Source organism: Rhinolophus sinicus, chromosome 6 (genome assembly GCF_057876585.1).
Source record: "Rhinolophus sinicus isolate RSI-liver-muscle chromosome 6, RSI-T2T, whole genome shotgun sequence".
NCBI lineage: Eukaryota > Metazoa > Chordata > Mammalia > Chiroptera > Rhinolophidae > Rhinolophus > Rhinolophus sinicus.
This window is the reverse complement of record NC_142506.1, coordinates 3,683,609-3,703,630: the sequence shown is the minus strand read 5'-3', so window position 1 is coordinate 3,703,630 and position 20,022 is coordinate 3,683,609. Positions and strand designations below refer to the sequence as shown.

The 20,022-nt window shown below is 42.3% G+C and overlaps 1 long non-coding RNA gene across 1 annotated transcript in view; it reads right to left on the bottom strand.

Moving 5' to 3' along the window:
• Window positions 1–19,791, bottom strand: part of LOC141567815 (uncharacterized) — a 115,658-nt gene extending 95,867 nt beyond the window's left edge. Inside the window, exon 1 of the long non-coding RNA XR_012490654.2 lies at window positions 19,700–19,791. This is a non-coding gene — a long non-coding RNA (uncharacterized LOC141567815). The remainder of the gene's footprint in view (window positions 1–19,699) is intronic.
• Window positions 19,792–20,022: the final 231 nt, after the last annotated feature.

Genomic DNA, 20,022 nt, shown 5'->3' with positions numbered 1-20,022 from the left:
ACAGGTACTAACCGGTCACACCTGTGTCTCCCCAAGGACTGCCTTAGATATTGGCTGTTAGGAAGACCCAGAAGTGCCTGAGAGTTGAGAGTTTTACATCTCCCACCTTACCCCCATCCCCACACACGGAGCGCATCCTTAATGACTGACTGCTGTGATGTGAAACTACAGAAGTCTTTGCTTCAAAACAGGATCAACTCTGAGGCATACTGCACATGCCAGAGCTCCCTCCAGGATCAAGCTGAGTCTGGGATTTCTGAAACCGCACGCTTGTTTGGCTGCTTTCCATTCCTTTTCATGCTCCAGCCATCCCCTTACTGTTTTCTCCTGTTCTTAGAAAAACAAAAATGTACGACACCCTGTTAAATATGAATTCCAGTTAAACAACGTTCCTTTTTATTTGTTTGTTGTTTTGCTTTGTTTTTAGTATATGTCTGATGCGATATTTGAGACATAGTTATACTAAAAACTTACTTGTTGCTTATCTCAAATTCAAACTTAACTGGGTGTCCTGTGTTTTACCTGGCAAACCTACCTGTGAACCCTTAAAAAAAAAAAAAATGATCTTCACCTATGTCCTTTACTCAGGGTGCTTCTGGGAAAATGTCTTCTGAAGCAGACAGCTGAAGTCAGTTTCTATTGATTACAATCTGTATACCTGAGAGAGGCAGAAAGAGTCTGATTCCAGAGTTGTACAGCCAGAATAGCATCTAACCTTCACACTCCTAGAACAACCAGCCCTAAAAGTAGATAGTGTGTTAGATACTATTTGTTGGTCTATCCAGATCAATTTTCTACCCTCCTCCACCCTTTTCTATGCCCCGAGGGGTTGACCTTTCTAGGAGGCATCTCCCTGCCCCCAACCCATCTGTGTTTCCGTGTGACCTCTGGGTGGGAAAGAACAGAGGGAAGGAAACCTCACAGGAAATCTGAGTATGGCAGGTGATAGAGGTCCCTGTGTTCATGTTTCTGGTTCTTTCCCTTCTAAGCCAAGGGTTGTGAGTGGCTACAGTGCCCTGCTGAAGGCCCCAGCTCTTGACCCAGGGTCTCATCCTACAGCCACTGTTCTCTACAGGTTTTAGTGACCATTCACTCCCCTTGGACCTTCAAGCCCAGGGATGACAGCAGCTCATGTTTTGCTCAAGGGTGCTTCATTATCCCTTGTTAGTTTCTCTTGACCTTGTCCACGCTTTTGTAAGTGCCCCTTCATCAATCACTCTTTAGCCAGCTCTATTCCACGTATCCAAGTAGAACCCAAACTAATGCAAGTATATGTATTCAAAGCAAACAAATCTACTTACAGAAGTAGCATGAACTCTCATTTTATTATGATTCAATTACTTTTGCTTGTAATATATGGGACATTAATTCATATATTATTTTGAATATAAGCCAATGGACTCTTTTTTGTATTTATAGTATTTGTAATACTATCATAGACTCAGTCAGTATTGGAAGGCTTACATATCAGATTTGTTCAGCAATTAGAGGGGTTATTAGAATGTTGCATTGCACGGATGCTCAGAAAATGGACTTGGCAGCCAGATGAACATATTTTTATGTCTTGGACCTAATTTGTAATAAGTGTAAAACTTTAGTTTCTTCAGCTTTGTGGATTCCAGTTTGACACCTGTAAATTGGGAATAATTGAACGTACTTTGAAGAAGAAACTGAGAATGCTTCTTCCAGCATGGTATATTAGTCATGGTATAGATTCAATAATCAACGGCCATTTGTACCCATTATCAATGGATTTAACCTGCAAGTCTCTTCATTTCTATGATGGCAATACTTTGCAAGGGTTTGCGAGAATTATAGACAATCTAGCTGCAATGCACAGTCCCATAAATGGCAGGTCCCATTGTCATGAGAAAGAGAAGAGATGGAAAGCCAACCCAGGCACAAGACAATGGCTTCCAGTCTTTCTCCAGAAATGCAACAAACAGCAAAAGCATCCAAAACAAAAATCTGACTCTCATGGAAGATTAGAAAAGGTTAAATAATTCCAAGTAAAGAACGTTTTTCTGTGGTCATTCACTGGTAACTGGCCTTAATCTTAAACTGGCTGCTAAGAAGAGCCTCGTCCTCTTTTTCCATTAGATACTAATTAATATGCCTCTAGATCCCAACAGAAATAAGCCTGAGGCTACTCTGAGGCCAATTCCTGCCATGGGCATTTATGTCCCTAGCCTCTAACTAGCCTCTAACTATGCTCCCAGACAACCAACACAAGCTGAGGCAGCTCTTTGGGTGGGAGGAGGGCACCACGATTCGCTCCTCAGCCAGGAAGCAAAGAGTGGTCCCTTCTTACAGTCATGGCACCATTGCATCAAAGATGATTGTATCCAGGGCAAGGATGTACGTGTTTAATCATTTTTACTCCTCAACGCCCAGACTGTTTCTTGATTATTGTGTTAAATCTTTCATAACTCAATTTAAGAGAGAAGAAACATCTTAGAGCATGTCTCCTTCCTACACAATACGCCTGCTGGTACAGCTGCCTTACAAATTAGGTACAGATATGTTTTCACGACAAGCTTAGAAAGCTCTTCCTATAGGTCTCATGTCTAACTCTCCTCTGTCTTTTCTGGTCAATGCCCCATATGCCTTCATGCAAACTTAACTCGTCATCATCAATCTCTGACCTTGAAAGACACGTCAACCATGCAACTAACTACCATACCTCCATGCCACTCCCCTCATCTCACCACCATGGGACATATGATCGGAGCCTTTTCTTTTTTTTTTTTAACAGACTTATAGACAGTCAGACCCTTCCTTTTGCCCAGTTTCCCATGCCTCACTGCCCCACGCAAACAGCAAAGAGTCTTCATCCACAATCAGCATAGGAGCCGAGACACAGTGAACTGGAATCCCGCTCTTACATCAGGCCAGCCATTCCCTCTGATCATTACAAACAGCAAGCTTCAAAGTGTACCCATCCTGTCCTCTCTGTCACATGCTTTAAAAATGTCAGCTCACCAATTGAAAGCTATGGGAGCTATAATCTCCCCATTTCATCAGGAACGAAATATAGTGAAATCAGTTGCATATTACTTTGCTAGGCTTTTGATCACTGAACAAGTTCATGTGTGGTGATACCTCTCTCACCAGGATATACTCTTCAGAGATTTGTGTGTCAAATGTTTACACAGGCAAGAAAACGAAGTACAAATTATCAATTTCCTTTAGGTGTGTTCTTTTTACATGCTACTGGAAACTTCTGATACCAACTCGAAGCTGGCTAAGGGGTCTGTGGCTATGCTCATCCACTGCTGCTGGCCTTTTCAGGCACAGACACCCCCTAAGAGCTGGCAGAATCTGCAAATTAAAGACAAAGATGGGCTAGAAAGGAGAATCACTAAGACAACTCAAATGACAAAGCACCTGGTTTTCTTGTAGACAAAATACTCCTGGAATTAGGTGGGACCTAGCATTGGCTGAGAAAGCAAGATCTGGGCTTGCAGGGAGAGACTAACTCATTTCTTCTACCAGAAAATTGTCACCTCCCAAAGAGAAACCTCTGATATGCAGTCTTTGGTGGGTGGCATGTCATTTACTGCTGTAGGTTGACACTAGTCTTCTTTTATTTCAGTTCAAGCTGAGGGACTAGCTTATGACGTCTGAGGAAATTGCTACTGGCGAGAAAGTGGCAGAATGCATGTTTTGTGAGGCAGTTAGGGCCGCCAAGCTTAGCCAAGTCCGGAAGAAATCAAATATTGATGACAAAGTCTGAAGCAGGAGCAGGTACTGTAGAAGACCTCCAGAATCCATGTTTTCCATGTTTCCTCACTTCTCTCCTTGAGAGGAGGTGAATACACATCTGAGGAGGCATTGTCTTTCTCAGGGTCCAGGCCTCTACAAACCAGATGTGCCCATGTTCACTTTTAAGTCCATAGATGAAGGATTCTAGACAGACGGCAGAGATTGAACAGGGCATTAACTAAACTGAATCAACACCTGTCTCTGCACATCCAAAACTGTCTCTGATAGGACTCATAGGAAAAACAAAAGAAAATAAAAACAAACAAAAATGGAGAAGCTATGTGGCCAGCTTGTGACTTAAAGGGAAAGAAAAGTCTTAGAGGACAATCGCGGCACGTCAGATGGAAAATGGGGCCCCCACTCATCCTATCAATGACGTGTCCGTCTGTACGGCGTGCCCCTGAGTCCACATGTGCCAGCGCAAGGAAGCAGAGGGAGAGGTAACCGCCAAGTGTGGGCTGAAAACCCGAGCCACCTCCATCGCTTCCCATCACAGACACGACTTCCGTGTTCTGAGCCCCTTCCAGCCCCCTCTCACCTCTCGGGGCTTGGCTCTGATTCTTTGTGCTCTGCATCTCTCTGCCTCCTTCTCTGTCTGACAAACACTAAAGCAAGTCACAACGTGGTGGCTTAGGGACATAATCTGACCTGCAGTTTTGGGGTTCTGTTGCAAGTTGAATTTAAATGTTTTTAGACATTAGCATGTTCACCCAGGGTAAAACAATTAGAGGGGTTGTTTAGAACGTCGCATTGCACAGATTGTCTGAAAATGGGTGTTGCAGCCAAATGAACAAGGTTTTATCTTGGACCTAATTCGTAATAAGTATAAAACAGTCACTTATTACAGGTACTATTTCTGCCTCCCATACTTTCTTAACTTCCTGATTGCTAGTATTAATGAGTCTGTATGCTTAGCACTAAGTCACTGCTCACCTCCTCCAGGAAGCCTTCCATTCCCACTCTTAATATGAGTTGGGGGCCGCTGCTCTGAGGAAAAACATTCCCACAGCCATCATAGCTATTATCACACTGAATCTTCCTGAAAACAGGAGTCAGTGTGTTATCTCTGTCACCAACACCTATTGTGCTGTTTGGCACAAAGAAATGCCAAACACATACCATGCACGTATATGTATATCATATCTCAACAACAGACTACTCAGATAATGCCATAAAAGGGATAATGAAAGAAATGGAAAGTTGTGAACTTCAAAAAAGCCAAACTACTGGACAGCACGATCATTTCGTAATGTATCATTTCACAATAGAGCACTCACGTCTGTTTTTGGCTCCTGCACTCCTGTGGGGCAGAGCTTTTCTCCTCCCCTTTAAATTATGAAGTCTCCAGAGTCCTGCAGAGGACAGGCTCATGGTCGATGAGCAACACATCAACTATGAGTTAATGGAAATATGCAAAGCCTTCAGGGCACAGAAGGACACTCGTTGGCTTTCCAACATGCCCCCCAAGTGGCACTCAGAAGGATGAGGACTTGACTGCTTTAGGAGAGGAAGATAAAACAACTGAAGTGGCCCAAACATCTGATAGACTATTTAGTGGGAGTCACGAGTGTCAGGTTCCATGCCGTTTGAGAGCCCTCTTCAAAGATAAAATCTTCCTTTTGAGGCCATGTGGATTGGCGCTCTCAGAACTGCAAGTGCCTGGTACTATATCAAGAAGAGATTTATAAAATTTAACAGACCAGAATATTATTACATAAAGAACTGCCCCCGAGCTGCAATCAAATCACTCGGCCATCTGGTGGTTTTACTCACTTCCTGAATGTTTCTTCTTCTCCATCACTGTCAGTTGGTCAGAACCAGACGGGTCTGGCCACTTTGCCGGGAGCCATTACACGTGACATTGTGCCTCCGACCTGCACCGGTTGGAAACTCAGAGACCTCAGCACTGCCATGCTTTTCTCTGTTGGTTGTGTGGTGCTTGCTTGTCCGTGTTTGGTACAAATTTACTTTGGACTTCCAATGGAAGAGTGGCCATTGAGTGGCTTCTGATGCTTTCCTGCTCATTTGATGGTACGAGCAGCTTTTGCAGATTCATGCCCAGTGATTGGCATGCAAGGGGAAGACTATGAAGTTGACGGTGGCTTATCATGATAATGTGTGTATGACCAAGTAGCTGAAGACCCAGGGTACCCCAGTAAGCTCTTCAGCCCAACTCAGCCCCACACGTGAGTCACGCACTGAGGCATCTGAGAGTTGGAGCCCGAGGGATGGCTCGGTATCAGGGAGGGTTTTGCCCAAACCCCAATCAGAACTTGAGTAAGCTCTCACGGGTATGCACAAAATACAACCGTCATATATTTCATGGGCCTTGTGTACATTGGATTCCATTTCACCCCATCATCAAAAGTCATACTCTGAATTGTTTTCAAGACATAGTTCTCTTTGGAGACTTATCCAAAGCTACGCTGAGTGTGTCACAGTGCTAATCAACAAAACCATAAGATCTTGGAATCTCTCTCTCTCTCTCTCTACCCGTCACCCACACCCCACACACCCCGCTATGGCTTTTTTAAAAAAATCTTTATGTAATATAAAAACCAACTACACTGATTGGCCAATAGACATATAAATATTTCAAATATTGCTATTCATGGCACCCCTTCTGTGGTTTCACTAAAACAAGAGTAGTTACAAGGGAAAGATGTTTGATAAAGGAGCATCCACGTATAAAATTACTACTTTTTCCCAATGCAACATGTCACAACACACTCCCAGGATCAGCCATTTCCCATCCGAACACCATCATAACGGCCCAGTCCGTTGTGATAAGGTCGCAGGCACATACGAAGAAAGAAATGTGCATGCTGTCACTTAGAGTCTTCTTGTAGCTTACGGGACAGTCTAACGTAAAACATTTACTCAAAAGCCTTACAAAGAGGTTTTAGGCTTTTGGGGGTTTTTCTGTCACTTGTCACTGAGGATCTCTCTTGGGTTTCCCCTCACATCTAACATTCATAGACAAGGGAAGAGCCCACATTTAACAAACCCTATGTTCCAAGCAGTAAACTAATAAAATAAATTAAGTTAACCTCATCAGGGTCAAGTTAGTAGATGCTGGGCAGCAAAACTAATGTTAGGTGGTATAGTTCATATCGCTCCTCCTGAATTCTCACATTTATTAAATGCTGTGATGACCAGCGTGCTCTCCTGGCTGAGTCATGGCCAGAGGTCCTATGGAGGCCACCAGCTCACACCTACGCACAGAAGCCCATGTGGCTGGCTCTGTCCCGTGGGTGCAGGGGAGTCCCCGTTGAAGCCTGATCGTCTGGGTGCTGAAGGATGGGTGCTGAGCAACCCAGCAGCGTTAGAAGATGATGAAGCCAAACTTCTGGAGTCTCCACTGACCAAGTGTCCAAAACCCAGAAGGCAGGTGGGACCAAGCGAATTCGGGGAGAAGCATAATGGCGGGACTTGAACGTGCTCTGTACTCTTCAGCAGACGCCCACTGTCCTGTTCCCCTGAAGACCCCTTGTGTTCTACCTACTGGTGTAACAATAAGCCACCCTGACAGTTACTTACATAAAACTGTCGCCATCTTTATGTCCTCATGACTCTACAATTTGGACAGGGATGGCAGGGGCGGGCCATCACTGCTTCTCTTGGCTTCCGGTGGGGCTGCAGGCTGGTTGAGCTGGGTCATTTCCTCCAGCTTCTCGCCAGCACACTGGTGTCAATGCCTCTGCACTGTTCACACAACAGCTCAGGGCAGAAAGCCAAAGTCGAGAGAGAGAGAGAGTGAGGAAGAGAGAGACATGGGTGGCAGATGCACCCCCCCTTCTAATCTAGCCTGGGAAGTCACACTGCATTGCTTCCACCGCCTTCTCTTCATTATAGAAGAGTCACTAAGGGAAAAGGAATTAGGTTTTACCTTTTTATGGGAGGATGGTTCAAAGAACGGGCGGTAAGTCTCAAAGCCAGCACTCTTTGAATCTCAACGTGTTAAGATTCTGTCATTCACATAGCTTCTGTATACCTTTTGCCTCATCTTTGAACAGGTCCTCAGAACCTATTCTTTCATGGTGTGATTTTTAAATGGTGCACCTTTTGCCAACCACGTGTATAGGGGGTGTGTTGCTGCATTAAAATTTCTGTAGCCCTCTAGAGGCTATGGATAGGAATCCCATTTCTAGGATAATTGGAAAGTCGAAAAAAGAAATAGATACCAGGAGAGAGTATCAGGCCACAATTTAGGACACTTGTTAATTGAAAACTTGTACATGTAGGATAATGCATATAAATAATCTTAAAATGGGCATTTTACTGAGCAGAACAGTGTCCACTTTAGAACACTTGCAAGAAATAATCCTTAGTTGTGGATGCTACGCCGAACGCAATGGGACACACATAGAACACACCTAGACCATTGTTAGTGGGGAGTCACACTCCCCTAAGATACCATTGGACATAATATAGTAGCTGACATTTCCTGAGCGCCGCCTATAAGCCAGTCATGGGTGCGCAGGAAGAAATCAACAAACATCTGTTTTTGAAATGAAAAGAAACATAAGACAAAGCAAACAGAATAAATATTACTGTCATCCCCTGAATGTCCCAGAACTTCCCAGAGTCCATCAGACTGGATTTAAGGCATGATACTGAGTTCTCGGAATGAATTTTTGTGGGAAATAGACATACAGCCACACGGAAATGCAAAAGGCGACGGAGAGAGGGGTGGGCAGCATTCCATACTGTACAGCGTGTCAGTGATAGGTCTGCCTGCAGTTGATAAGGAAGACCATTTTGCAATGGAAAAATGAAGCACAGAGAGGATAAAATTATTCCTGTTTCAGAGCTCATTGAGGGAGGCAGCAGGATTTATCCCACACAGTTTGATTCAAGATGCTCATTAGTGAGTGGTCCCCAAGGTGGAGGGCTCTCACTCTATGGGTCCCCAGATTGCTCTGTTGGGATGTCAGAAAAAATATGACAGCTTTCATTAATATTTCCTCACCTTTTAAAATTAAAACATTTAATATGGTTATATATACATGAATATATAAGGTAATACAAAAAGGCATATGTAATTTTAATATAAATACACATACCTAGAGCAGGATGCATGGTCTTTTTATAAGCTTACATGAATTTAAAGTTGAAAAAAAAAAGCAATAACTGAATTAGGCCATAATTGTGCCCTGCCCACTGGCATTCTCTGGTATGAACCAATCACTCTAGTCTTTAAATCAAGAACACAAAAATAAGCATCGTTTCTCTGAGTTGGAGTAAGTGTTCAATTACTCTGAGTAGCTTTCAAGTTGATAGTTAAGAGGCATCATTATTTCCAAAGCTATTGGTTCCTGGAGATTAAATTATATCTAACACTCACCATCCCCGACCCCATTAAAATACCAGCTTTCTCGGCGGCTCCCTCAGTGTTACAAGAAACTCAACACTGTGAACTGCCATCGAATTAAATGGAGCCCATGATGAAGTTCTGAAGCCCTTTTCTACCTGGAGGAGACCCAAGTGTCTTACCTGAGTCCAGGTGTCTAATGCTTTCTGTCATCTGAAAACATGACTCTTAGGCTGGCTGACCACATGATATTGCCGATGTGGAAAATAATGCAACATGTTCTTATCAGGAGGATAAAAGGGAAGTGTGTACCATGGCTACGCTTTCACAGCTGGTTAGAGGCAGAGCTAAGACAATTCACTTTCTTCCAAGAAACTGTTATGAAGCACATACATGTTAGGCTCTGTAGGAGGTGAAGAAATAAGACACCTTTCCTGTCCTCAGGCCCTCATATGCTAGTTGAAGACATATAAACAAATACATTCATAATGCTGTGTTGTACATTCAGAAATGAATCAGTACACAAGGGCACAACTTCACCCCCAGGCTTTAAACTTGACCTGCCCACCCTTCAACTTGTGCCCCCCTTGAGGACCACCTGAAGGATTCTGTATGATCACTTCAGATAACACAGCATTTGCTCTTATTTTTTCAATTGAATACATTTTTAATTTCAATGGAAAACTACACATAAAATTACAGACAAGAACATGGCAATAATCCTTAGCCCCATCTCTCAAAATGAATCACTGCCACTATCTAGCAGATACTTATTTTCACTTTAAGGAAAAATAAGATTATTGTTTTATAAAAATGATTCTTGGTTATTAAATAATTTAAATGTGTAAGAAAGATGAAAGAAAAAAAATCACTGCAAGCCTCACTACTTATAAATGACATCCAGTAACTCTAGGTGCCATCACGTGGCATCTTTCAAAAACTATAAACAAATATGTAGGGGGCGGATATGTTGAAGGAGTGGAATGTTTTTTATAAAATGGAATCATTCTGCTCCATCCTACCTGTTTCTGTCCTTCTAGCCACCCAGGAATCCATGTCCCTTGCCTCGTCTAATTTTTGTTTCTAAATAATCTTACTGGTGTTCACTCGATCTTGCCTGTTTCCTCACGTATTGGATGTGGGAGGCACGCTATGATATGTTTTCAGTTTTCTATTTCATTTGCTCTCTACCTGCTACTTCCTTGCTTTTTTACGTCCTACTTACATTTTTCTATGTATCTCCCAGTTTGGGTTAATTTGGCGTCTTCCATTTGACAGTTTTAAACTTCTCTTTTAGGCCCTGCCATTCATTCTTTAATATGATTGGACGACCCTCATGAGCTGAGCACCGCGCTACATCCTGGTTTCTGCTGTCCATGGGGAGACAAACATCGAGCACGTAAAGGGAAAAGAAACAATGTCATGCAAATACATGGGAATAAAACAAACATGGTGTTGAGGAGGGACCCACAGAGTAGAGCCCTCTTTTAGCAGGAAATTCTTCCCTAAAGAAGTGAGAATTAAACCAAAACCTGAAGAATGGCAACTCCAGCACGAAAACAGTGCGTGGCCTATAGTAGCTGCTTAATAAATATTTGCTGAAGGAATGAATGTATTAACATGAATATTAGGGAGAAGAGCATTTAAGGAGAGGGATGTGCAAGAGCCCAGCCCAGTGTAACGCACGCAGATTTCCTAACTCAACCTCCGTTCTAGTTTTGACACCTCTTATAATAATATAGTCATGATAATAACTACTATCATCTTTATAGCTATCATGTACTGACACTGTGGAGAAGGCACTTTATCATAATCGCTTTATAGCAATCTCAATTAACTCACAGAATCATAAGGTAAAACTTTGTGTGTGTGAGGTGTTACTCCCCCCGCCATGTTTTTCCACGTAAGAAAATTGAAGCTTAAAATTTAACAAAATTAGCCCAAGCTACAAAGCTGTGGGACAGAACTTGGAGCTGAATGGAGGCTTGTCTTTATGGGAGTCTGATGACCTGCACCTAGACTGTTCTTACGTGAATTGATGTGGTCAACTGTGTGTCTCAGTCAAAATCCCCTGGGGTAGAACTGATGTGAGCAGCATGTCCACCCCCATCAAGGTTGGGAAAGGAATTCTGAGAAAAGGTAGTGAGTAGTAGGGTAGGTAAGAGGCTTAATACTCAGGCCAGGTACACCTGCATTCAAATTCAGGTCCAGACATCCGCTAGGTGCACAACCTTGGGCAAATAACTTAATCCAAGTCGCTTGGGTGTCAATACCTGCACCATGGAGCTTAATTCTTATGAGGATTAAATGATACAATGTGACTAGAATACTGAGCACTGTGCTTGACAGTTTAGAACATAGGTATAAAGACAGCAAGAAGTAGTTGGCTTATATGTGGAGTAGGGTTCTAGACAACGTCTTAGAAGAGGTGACAGATGAGCTGGGAACTGAAGGACAAATGGGAGTTTGCAAGGTAAAGGGACGGGGGAAATATTCTGGGTATGGTGAATGCTATGCTCAAAGACAGAGGCAATCTCATTATCTGGAAGCCATACATTGTCATTCCATTTTTCTGCGTTTCCTTAGAGCATTGTGGGGGCACCGGACACAGTGTGTCTGCCTACAGAAATCCTGACGATAGTCTTAAAATCGTGCCCATGATGATAAGGATGACAACACTCATACATTTAAATGCTAATGATTGTATTCTTCCCTTCTGAGCACTTTGGCATTCCAGCTGAGCCCAGAAGTCTAAGGGTGAAGGTAAAGCACAGCAGCTGGGATGGGAGGTGTTTCCGGAAAGGAGGAAAAGCTGAAGTATTAAAAAAAAAAAAGTCTGTGAACGATACTGGCACCGTGCTATTTCCAGCTCAATGTAGCAGCCTTGAGGAATTTGGAGATTTTCATTAGCATTTTATTCCTCCATGTTCACCAGCACCATTGGATAGGAATCAAATGGAAACCTCGCCAGCTATTATTTTTGTTAGAACCACGAAATGCTTCCGTTTGGGTGGGATTATTAAAAAGGGGAGGGAGTGTCTCTTGCGGCCAGCCTACCGGGGTACCGTCACAGTGCTTGATCCTCCCCATTTTGTAAGAGTTCCTATGGTCGTCCCCATTTGCAAAGAAAGAATGGATGCCCAGCGAGGTGAAACAGCTTGCTTAGGTCACAGAGCTAAAACGTTACCGTGCAGAATACTCGCTCTCCTCACACGTTCAAGCCATTTTTAAAACATGTCGCCAACCATTGGCGTAGACTAGGTCATTAAAAGCATGTCCTTTGCTTCAAATAAATTCTATGCAACCTATATGTGGATGAATGCCTTGGTAGGTAATGAACAAAGGGAGGTCATTCATTGATTTTCTTTTTGTGTACATTCCATTACCATGCTAACAGGATCTGGACTAGCATGCATTCAAAATCACATGAGTTTTTGAAAGAAGAAATAAAGAGTATAAAGGCTAAATTCTATCGTTTAAATAATGGTAGCAGGGGAGAGGAAATCAATTATTCAAAACTGCAGGACGTGGAAAGTGACTGGAAAGCGTGAACTTTATTTCAGGAGCGTTCTGGTATTCAAAGTGAAGACAGAAGCAAATTGCATTCTACCACTCATTTCTTAATAAAAAATGGAGCATCAGTTTGCAGGAAAGATGAATGTGTTCGGAGTGCATACTTTGTACTATTTGGTGTGGCTTTGTACAAGATTATTATGCAGTCCGTCATGGGCTGTTGGGAGGCGCAGTGAATCCAAGTATTTACAAACCCCATGCGTGATCTCTGACTGCATTACCACAGCCTCTTGGCTGCACCACTTGATTGGAGGAAGGTGTAACATCCTCCAGCTCTGCCGGACGGCCAAATCTCTCTCTCTACCTTAGTTTCTAAGATTCCAACTCATCCTCTGGCCTTTGCACCCATCCCCTTTAATACAGCTTCGCATCACAGCCCAGCACTTTGACTACTATGCAGTCTTACGTTCCCCCTGCACACACCCACCGTGTGGCTTTCCTTCTCTTTTCACCTGTGCTTCCCGTTTTTCTCCCACCTTTTCTCTCTACGAGAAACTGCCCACCAAGTTTCGTTAATTTATATTGGGACTGTCCTAAAAAAATAAATTGCTCTCCTCCAAAACTCAAACCTTCTAATGATAATGTGGAATTAGAGTCACCAGCTTCCACCCCTGTAGGTCCCACTGGATCATGCGTACATTTCCCAGGACAGTGCATGAAGTGTATGTTTTCTCTTGACATTTACCAAGCATGCCACACACAAGTGTGACAGGTGGAGGTGAGCAGTGAGTAGGTGAATGTGAGTGTGAAGTCAAACATGCAGAACTCTGAAGGTTACAAGGGGTCACATTCTATCCCAGAGAAAGAAGCGTCTTGGGATGGACAACAAGCTTCCTGTACTTCAACTTGCCTAGTGGCATCACTCTCCTGCTCAGTATGCTTCTATATCCCATTCACTATGGGGAAAGACCCAAATGCTCACACAATCTGAAATCCCTACCATAGTTTTGCACTGCCCGTCTCTATAGCCCATGTTTAATGACTTTCCCTTTGGGTCTTTCTGCTCAGCCATTGAGGCTCTTTGCCATTTCCTTCATGATGTCATGCATCGTGCTGCCCCAGGGCCTTTGCTCATTCTATTTCTGCTGTGAGAGCTCAGTGAGCTTCCCCTTCTCATCCAGTATTGTAGGCTTCAAGACTCACCTCAAACATCACATCCTTAAAGATACTGTGCTAATCCAACAAGGCCGCACTTTCCCTTATGTTCTAGCAATCAATAACTTTCTCTATAATATTTATCATGAATTATAATTATATATTATTTGGATAACTATTTGGTTACTTCTTTCCCTGGTAGACTTTAAGCTTTAGGAAACCAGGGTTTATGTATCTTTTACACTCATTATTTTATCCCTGGCCCCTAATAAAAAAAGCCATCTTTAAAAAAATTTTTAATAAATAAGTGAATTCAGTCATAAAAGAGGGCTATTAGGAGCTATTAATAACCTGGGTGAGCTGACACATATGGAAACCCCTAGAAAGATGCAAACTGCCAATAATAAGAAGTTAAATCAAGTTCTGGATCTTTCACTAAATTTAAATCAAGGAACATTCCTATTCTGTCATCTGTAAAAGGAGATGTTTGTATTAAAACCTCTTCAAATGTTTCCATGATGATTAAATAGCACCATACCTATCACACAGTGGACATTCAATAAATATCTGTTAAACCCATAAGTAAATGGATGGGTAAAAGTCTACTAAAATATCCATAATATGATTAAAAAGTGAAGATCGGGTATCTATTGATGGCATTGATGAAAAGTCATAGGAGAAGAGAACAAGGCAATGGAAGGGAGAGGAAAGAAAGCTCATACTGACAGAGAAAAAGCTGTAATTATGTTTGCTTACTCTTTTATTAGAGGATACAAGGCTTTGATGGCAGATTGCAGAATCTAAAGATCTCTTCAAGGAGATTAAGATATATGCTGTTGGAATGTTTCCCAACCTTGAAATCCCCATGGGAAGAAGAAGAAGGAAAAAAGTATCCAGTCTGCCTCTTAAAAATCTCACTTGTTATCCCAGCATGGTCTGGGGAATCCATATTGCTGACCTTCATCCATGGTTATTTGGATGACAGGTCATGTTCATAAATCCCTCTTTGGGACGTGATTGTTCCAGAATAGGACTCACCACTGTGGCCACACAGAGGAAGTGGGCACCTGTAGGCGGAGCCAACGTCCCTGTGGGGAAACTGATTTAGTCCTACCAGGTCTCCATGTGTGCAGCAGAGCCCATTCACATATCTGCGCCCCAGCTCCAATCCTCCAGTCACAGAACAGTTACGTAATTACCTGGGACACCTGTTTCCTAAACAGTGGAATAAGGTACAAGACCTATTTCTCAGCCTTGTTTTAAATGTGAACTAAAGTAACCCCCACAGAACTCCCAGGACCATATCCATTCTCTGTTGTCACACAACAGATGCTCCGTGAACGGCAGCAAAGAGGAAGAGGAGAAAGAAAAGGGGAAGAAACATAAAGATGAGGGAGAGCATGAGGATTTCCTGATGTCCTTCACTTCAGCAGACTCCATAGAAACACATTTTTCAGATTAAGTCACAATGAAGACACCAACTAGGTAGGTGTCAGTGAGTAATGTTAACTATACATTTATTTATATATTCAAGCCTCACGGCAGACCACAGATGTCTATTGATTTCCCTCCTCTGAAATAGATGGTTTTGTTTCGTTCTGAAAAAGTGAACAATTTTCCTGACACCAACCGCTTGTTTAATAGTTTTGGAATAATCTATATTTCATTAAGATGATGACTTATTATGCCCAGCCTTCTGCTATCTTGCAAACTATTGATTTAAGGCAGTTCAGCACTTGGACAGCGGCTCAGGCCTGGGTCCCGATGGGCAGGGCTGAAGGACTCATCTCTCACTGCACATACACCACTGGCCTGGCATATGTGACAACTCGTCCAGAGATTCGATTCCTTGACAAGAGCCCGCCCCTCCGGACCCTTCCACTGAAATGGTCACTGCTTGTGTTTCGTTTTGTTTTTTAAATATAATCCACATAAAACTTTTAGATAAGTAGAGCGTACCACAGCAATATTCAGCGTGATTTATTGGAAGTGGAAATATTCCGCTAAATTATCCCTGTAAATCCAGCGCGCAAAATACTTAGCGCAGTAATCCATCTCAGGTTTATTCTAAACGGGGCTGCGAAGGCGGAGTGGCCTTGAATCAATCACCTGCGTGATGCAGGAGGGAGAGGCTTGATCAGCTCAGAGCTGTGCCTTCTGCCCCTCCCCCCACCCTCGCCCATTCATCCTAACTCAGCGGCTCCTTTCTCAGAATGTCCGCCTCTTATCCTGTTGGGCACCCCAGTTCTCTTTTTCATGGATGCAGTATAGAGCCTTGACAGTCCTGGAGGGCACTAATTGGAATTTTAAAGTTCTTTTCTATTTTCTATTTGTTTTCCCCTCCAGGGCTAATTTTTCTATCATGGATTCTTATCTCTTCATTTCTTCAAACGTCTTATGTTAGAACTTGATTGGCTCATAGGCATGACTCCCCTCTTAAGGTACATAGGACAGTTGCACTTGCCAAGTTGTAGATTGTAAGAACACAGCAAAAGCCACACTACCGACCTTACACAGTTTTAGGTGAAGTCTCAAAGGTGGAATTTGAACAAGGTCTTTAAAAAAATGATTAGGGAAGACCGAGATAGGAAAACAAGTATTCCATACTAATACGTACTTAAATATTTATAAACATAATATGGCAGTTATCCTACGAACTGCAATTAGTTTAATGTCGTTAGAGCAAGGGCTATTGGGGCTCAAGGCAAGTGACCCCGAAACATCCCCTGATGGCATAGTGATGACTTCAGATTACCATCCCTTGGAGGCAGCAGGAGTGGGAGAAGCTCTCCGACTCTGTCTCTTTAAACACAGGGGTAAATCTCCAGGTGGAAGGAACCCGCCTGCTAGGAGGGCTAAGAACAGTGAGATAATGGTGAATCAGCCAAAGGCCAGAGACAGAATCCAGAGCTGAGAAGCCCGGCTAAACAAACCCTTGTGGGCTTTACTCACTTACTGCCCTATGCCCACTTCTCCTTAAATTCCGTACTAGCTACGAACCCCCAAACCTATGCTCCTTGTCTTGTTAAACACCCACTGATGTATGGCTTCTTTATGTAAAGGACATGTAAACGGCCTGCTCCACTTCTCTCCCAGAGAACCGTTCTTTTCATTCTCCCATATGCACATAATAAAATTGGGGACTTTCTCCTGTTTTACTTCCTTGTGTCAATTTGATTAGCAGCCCGGCCACAAGAACTGAAGAAGGGTAGGAGGGGGCGTTCCCTCTCCCTGACAGGGCAGACAAATATCAATGAGAGGAGACGAGTGTGGAAAAAGAGACCCAAGAAAATTTGCAGACTTACGTATTCAATAACCATTTGCTGAGTGAAAGAATTAATCATTCAACCACACAGTAAATCAATGGATAAATACTGTCTCGTCTTCCAATCTCATGGTTACATTTTCCTTCACAGACACAGTGTCTTCTGTTCCGTTTTTACTAATCAATACCTCATTTTTATTCTTAAAAAGAAGTGAGGACAACTGTCTTATCCCTTCTAAGTCTGCTGACCTTTGATGGAGAATCAAAGTTCCTCTCTATTCCTTTTAAACTATTTGGTAGTTTTATGTCCTTGAAGGTGATAATAATTAGGTCCGAAATATTGCCACACTTCTTTCCAACTCTTTACACCTTGTATCCGATAAGACACACTGAGCCAATGCATCAGCTGGCCCTTTCAATGTATTAATCCAAAAATCCATCTGTTTTAATTGAAGCTCTAACAACACTACTGTTAAAGCCAGATGGACGAGTTTGTCCTAACACCCCAGAACAGCAGTATCTTAGAAGCTTATGACAAGGACGTTCTGCTTTTTCACCCACCGATGGGGAACAGTGGCATTTTCTCTGTGGGAAATTTGTGATTGGAGACTCCCACCCTGAAGCCAATTTAGCAGAAAAATATTACTAAGCAAATAAAATACCTAGCATGTTCACTCTCTCTTATGTCAATATTTTATGTGGGGGGAAGGGACAGGCGAAGGGCTATGATAGAGGACCTTTATTTAGACAAACTTTTTAAAATGGCATTGGGCATAGGACATCCTTGGGAATCCTGGAATCTTTCTTTTGGCTTCACATCCCCAACTGCAATGTCAAAGGGGGGATTTATGGAATAATGATGAATCATACCAAATCCATGGCAAACTCCTTGTCACGTTTATAGGAAATTCAGATTATAGAGGCTGCCAGGAAAATTCTGCCTGCATCTCCAGCTGACTGTCTTGTCCGCCACACACCAGAATGATTCATATCAGGAGGAGGAAGAGAGAAGAAAGGTAACTAAAGCTGAAACACACCAAGATGTGTCAAACCGACACTCAGGCACTCCTGTACTAACCTCGCAAGACTCTTGCCATAAGGTAATGGATTTATCTGACGACTGCCATGGAGCGCTGAACATCTTCTGGGGTATACTTGCATTCTCATAATTTTGGTATTTCACTTGGAGTCTGACTCCTTTTTGCTCACACAACCTAATATGAGGTCTAGTGTCAGTTTCCAGAACTTACCGGAACAGCAGATCTTCTTTGGGTTTTGTACATTAGAAATACATCCACACATAGCAGGACCATCCAGCTAGATGGCCATTTGAACAAAGTACATTCTCAAGAAATTATACCAAGAATCATAAGAGAAACATTGTACCTATTCATTCAGAAGGGAATTGAGATGAATCTCAAATCCATTACCAGACACAATGTTGAATTTTACCACTTTAGCTGCAACAGGGATGGTTTCAACAAATCCCCTCTTTGTCATTAAACCTCTATGGTTTCAATGTTATGAATAATTTACTTTTCCACAACAGCTACTGTAAATGTTTCCTCATAGACTTATTTATTTGTCTGTCTGTTGGATGATTTACTTATTCACCTACATATCAAACACATAACGAGTATTACCTAGGCGTCAGTCATCATTCTAAATGCATCACAGATATTAAATTATTTAAGCCTTTGACATAACACTTAGAAGAAAGGTATATTTTATACCTATTTTACTCATGAAAAACTCAACCATAGACAAACTTATTTGTCTAAGGTAAAAACAGTCATGAAGTGGAAGTGTTAGGACACCGGTTTCTAAGTTCTGATCCTGAAGCACAGTAATCCCCCAAGAAGGGGTAGAAATCATGATTAGTAATGAAATTATTATCACACTCTATGCTGTGTTGCTATTATAAGTTAGTTATGCTTTTTAGACATAGTCTTGAAGCTCTCTTTTAGGTCAATGTAATTTATTTGCATTTATTTCTTATGATGGAATTTACAGTGTCCTATAGTACAGTATCTGAAACCGTCTCCTGAGAAAAGTGATTTTAGGGAGAAGCTCAGAAGGAAAGCTCCAGAGACTGGTCTCTGGGTCTCTGACCTTATTCCAGCTACAATAATGCTCCTTCTTATCAGCTTTGTGATGTAGGATTTTAATTGTCACGGAATCAAAGTCTTCTAGTCTTTTCAAAGCACTTTAAACAGCACTATTTCTGCCTCTTCCTTTCTAACATTAATGCTATCAGTCTTTTCAACTGTCCCCCTTGAGTGATGGTTTCCAGAACCGGCTCCCCTCCATTAACCTTTCTCAGCCTGGAATCCAGCCTGTCAATCAATACCCTACTGTAAATGGGAATTTCTCAATTATTACCCTACACGGATTGTGTGTCAGGCTGGCAGGGAGTAGGAGAAGTGGCCCAAATTTAAAAATTCACCTAAAAACATCTGTCTGTTCCACTTTGTAGCATCATATCCACAAGTAAGATCACTGGAGACATTCCTAAGTATTCTGGTAAAATTGAGAACTACACAAGACTTTAGCAATATTCTTGAGCTAACAATGCAATACGACTTTCCAAATGAGCCTATGTGATTCCCCCTTGTTAGAGCAAAGTCATGGGCAATGAGAAACAAGACTGTCAAAAATTTATACAGGAAATGGATCATTAAAATTACCTGGAGCACGGGACTCATAGGAGGGCTCTTTAGAATTCACAGCAGGACCCACACGATTAGGAATCTGGAATGAAAGAAAGGCAGCACATGGTTTGAAACCTTGAGTCCTGAGAAGAAAAAGAACAACAAAACAAAACAAAAATACATGTGTACTGTTTTTTACATTTACCGACCTAGTTACAATTCCCAGTGTTATTTATTCACAGATATAAATTACTGTCCAGTGTCTTTTCTTTCCAGCTTGCAAAAGTCTCTTAGGACTTGTTACAGAGCAGGGTACCCTGACAGGTGCTGGGGGCACACTGGAGTATCTCGGCTTTCTC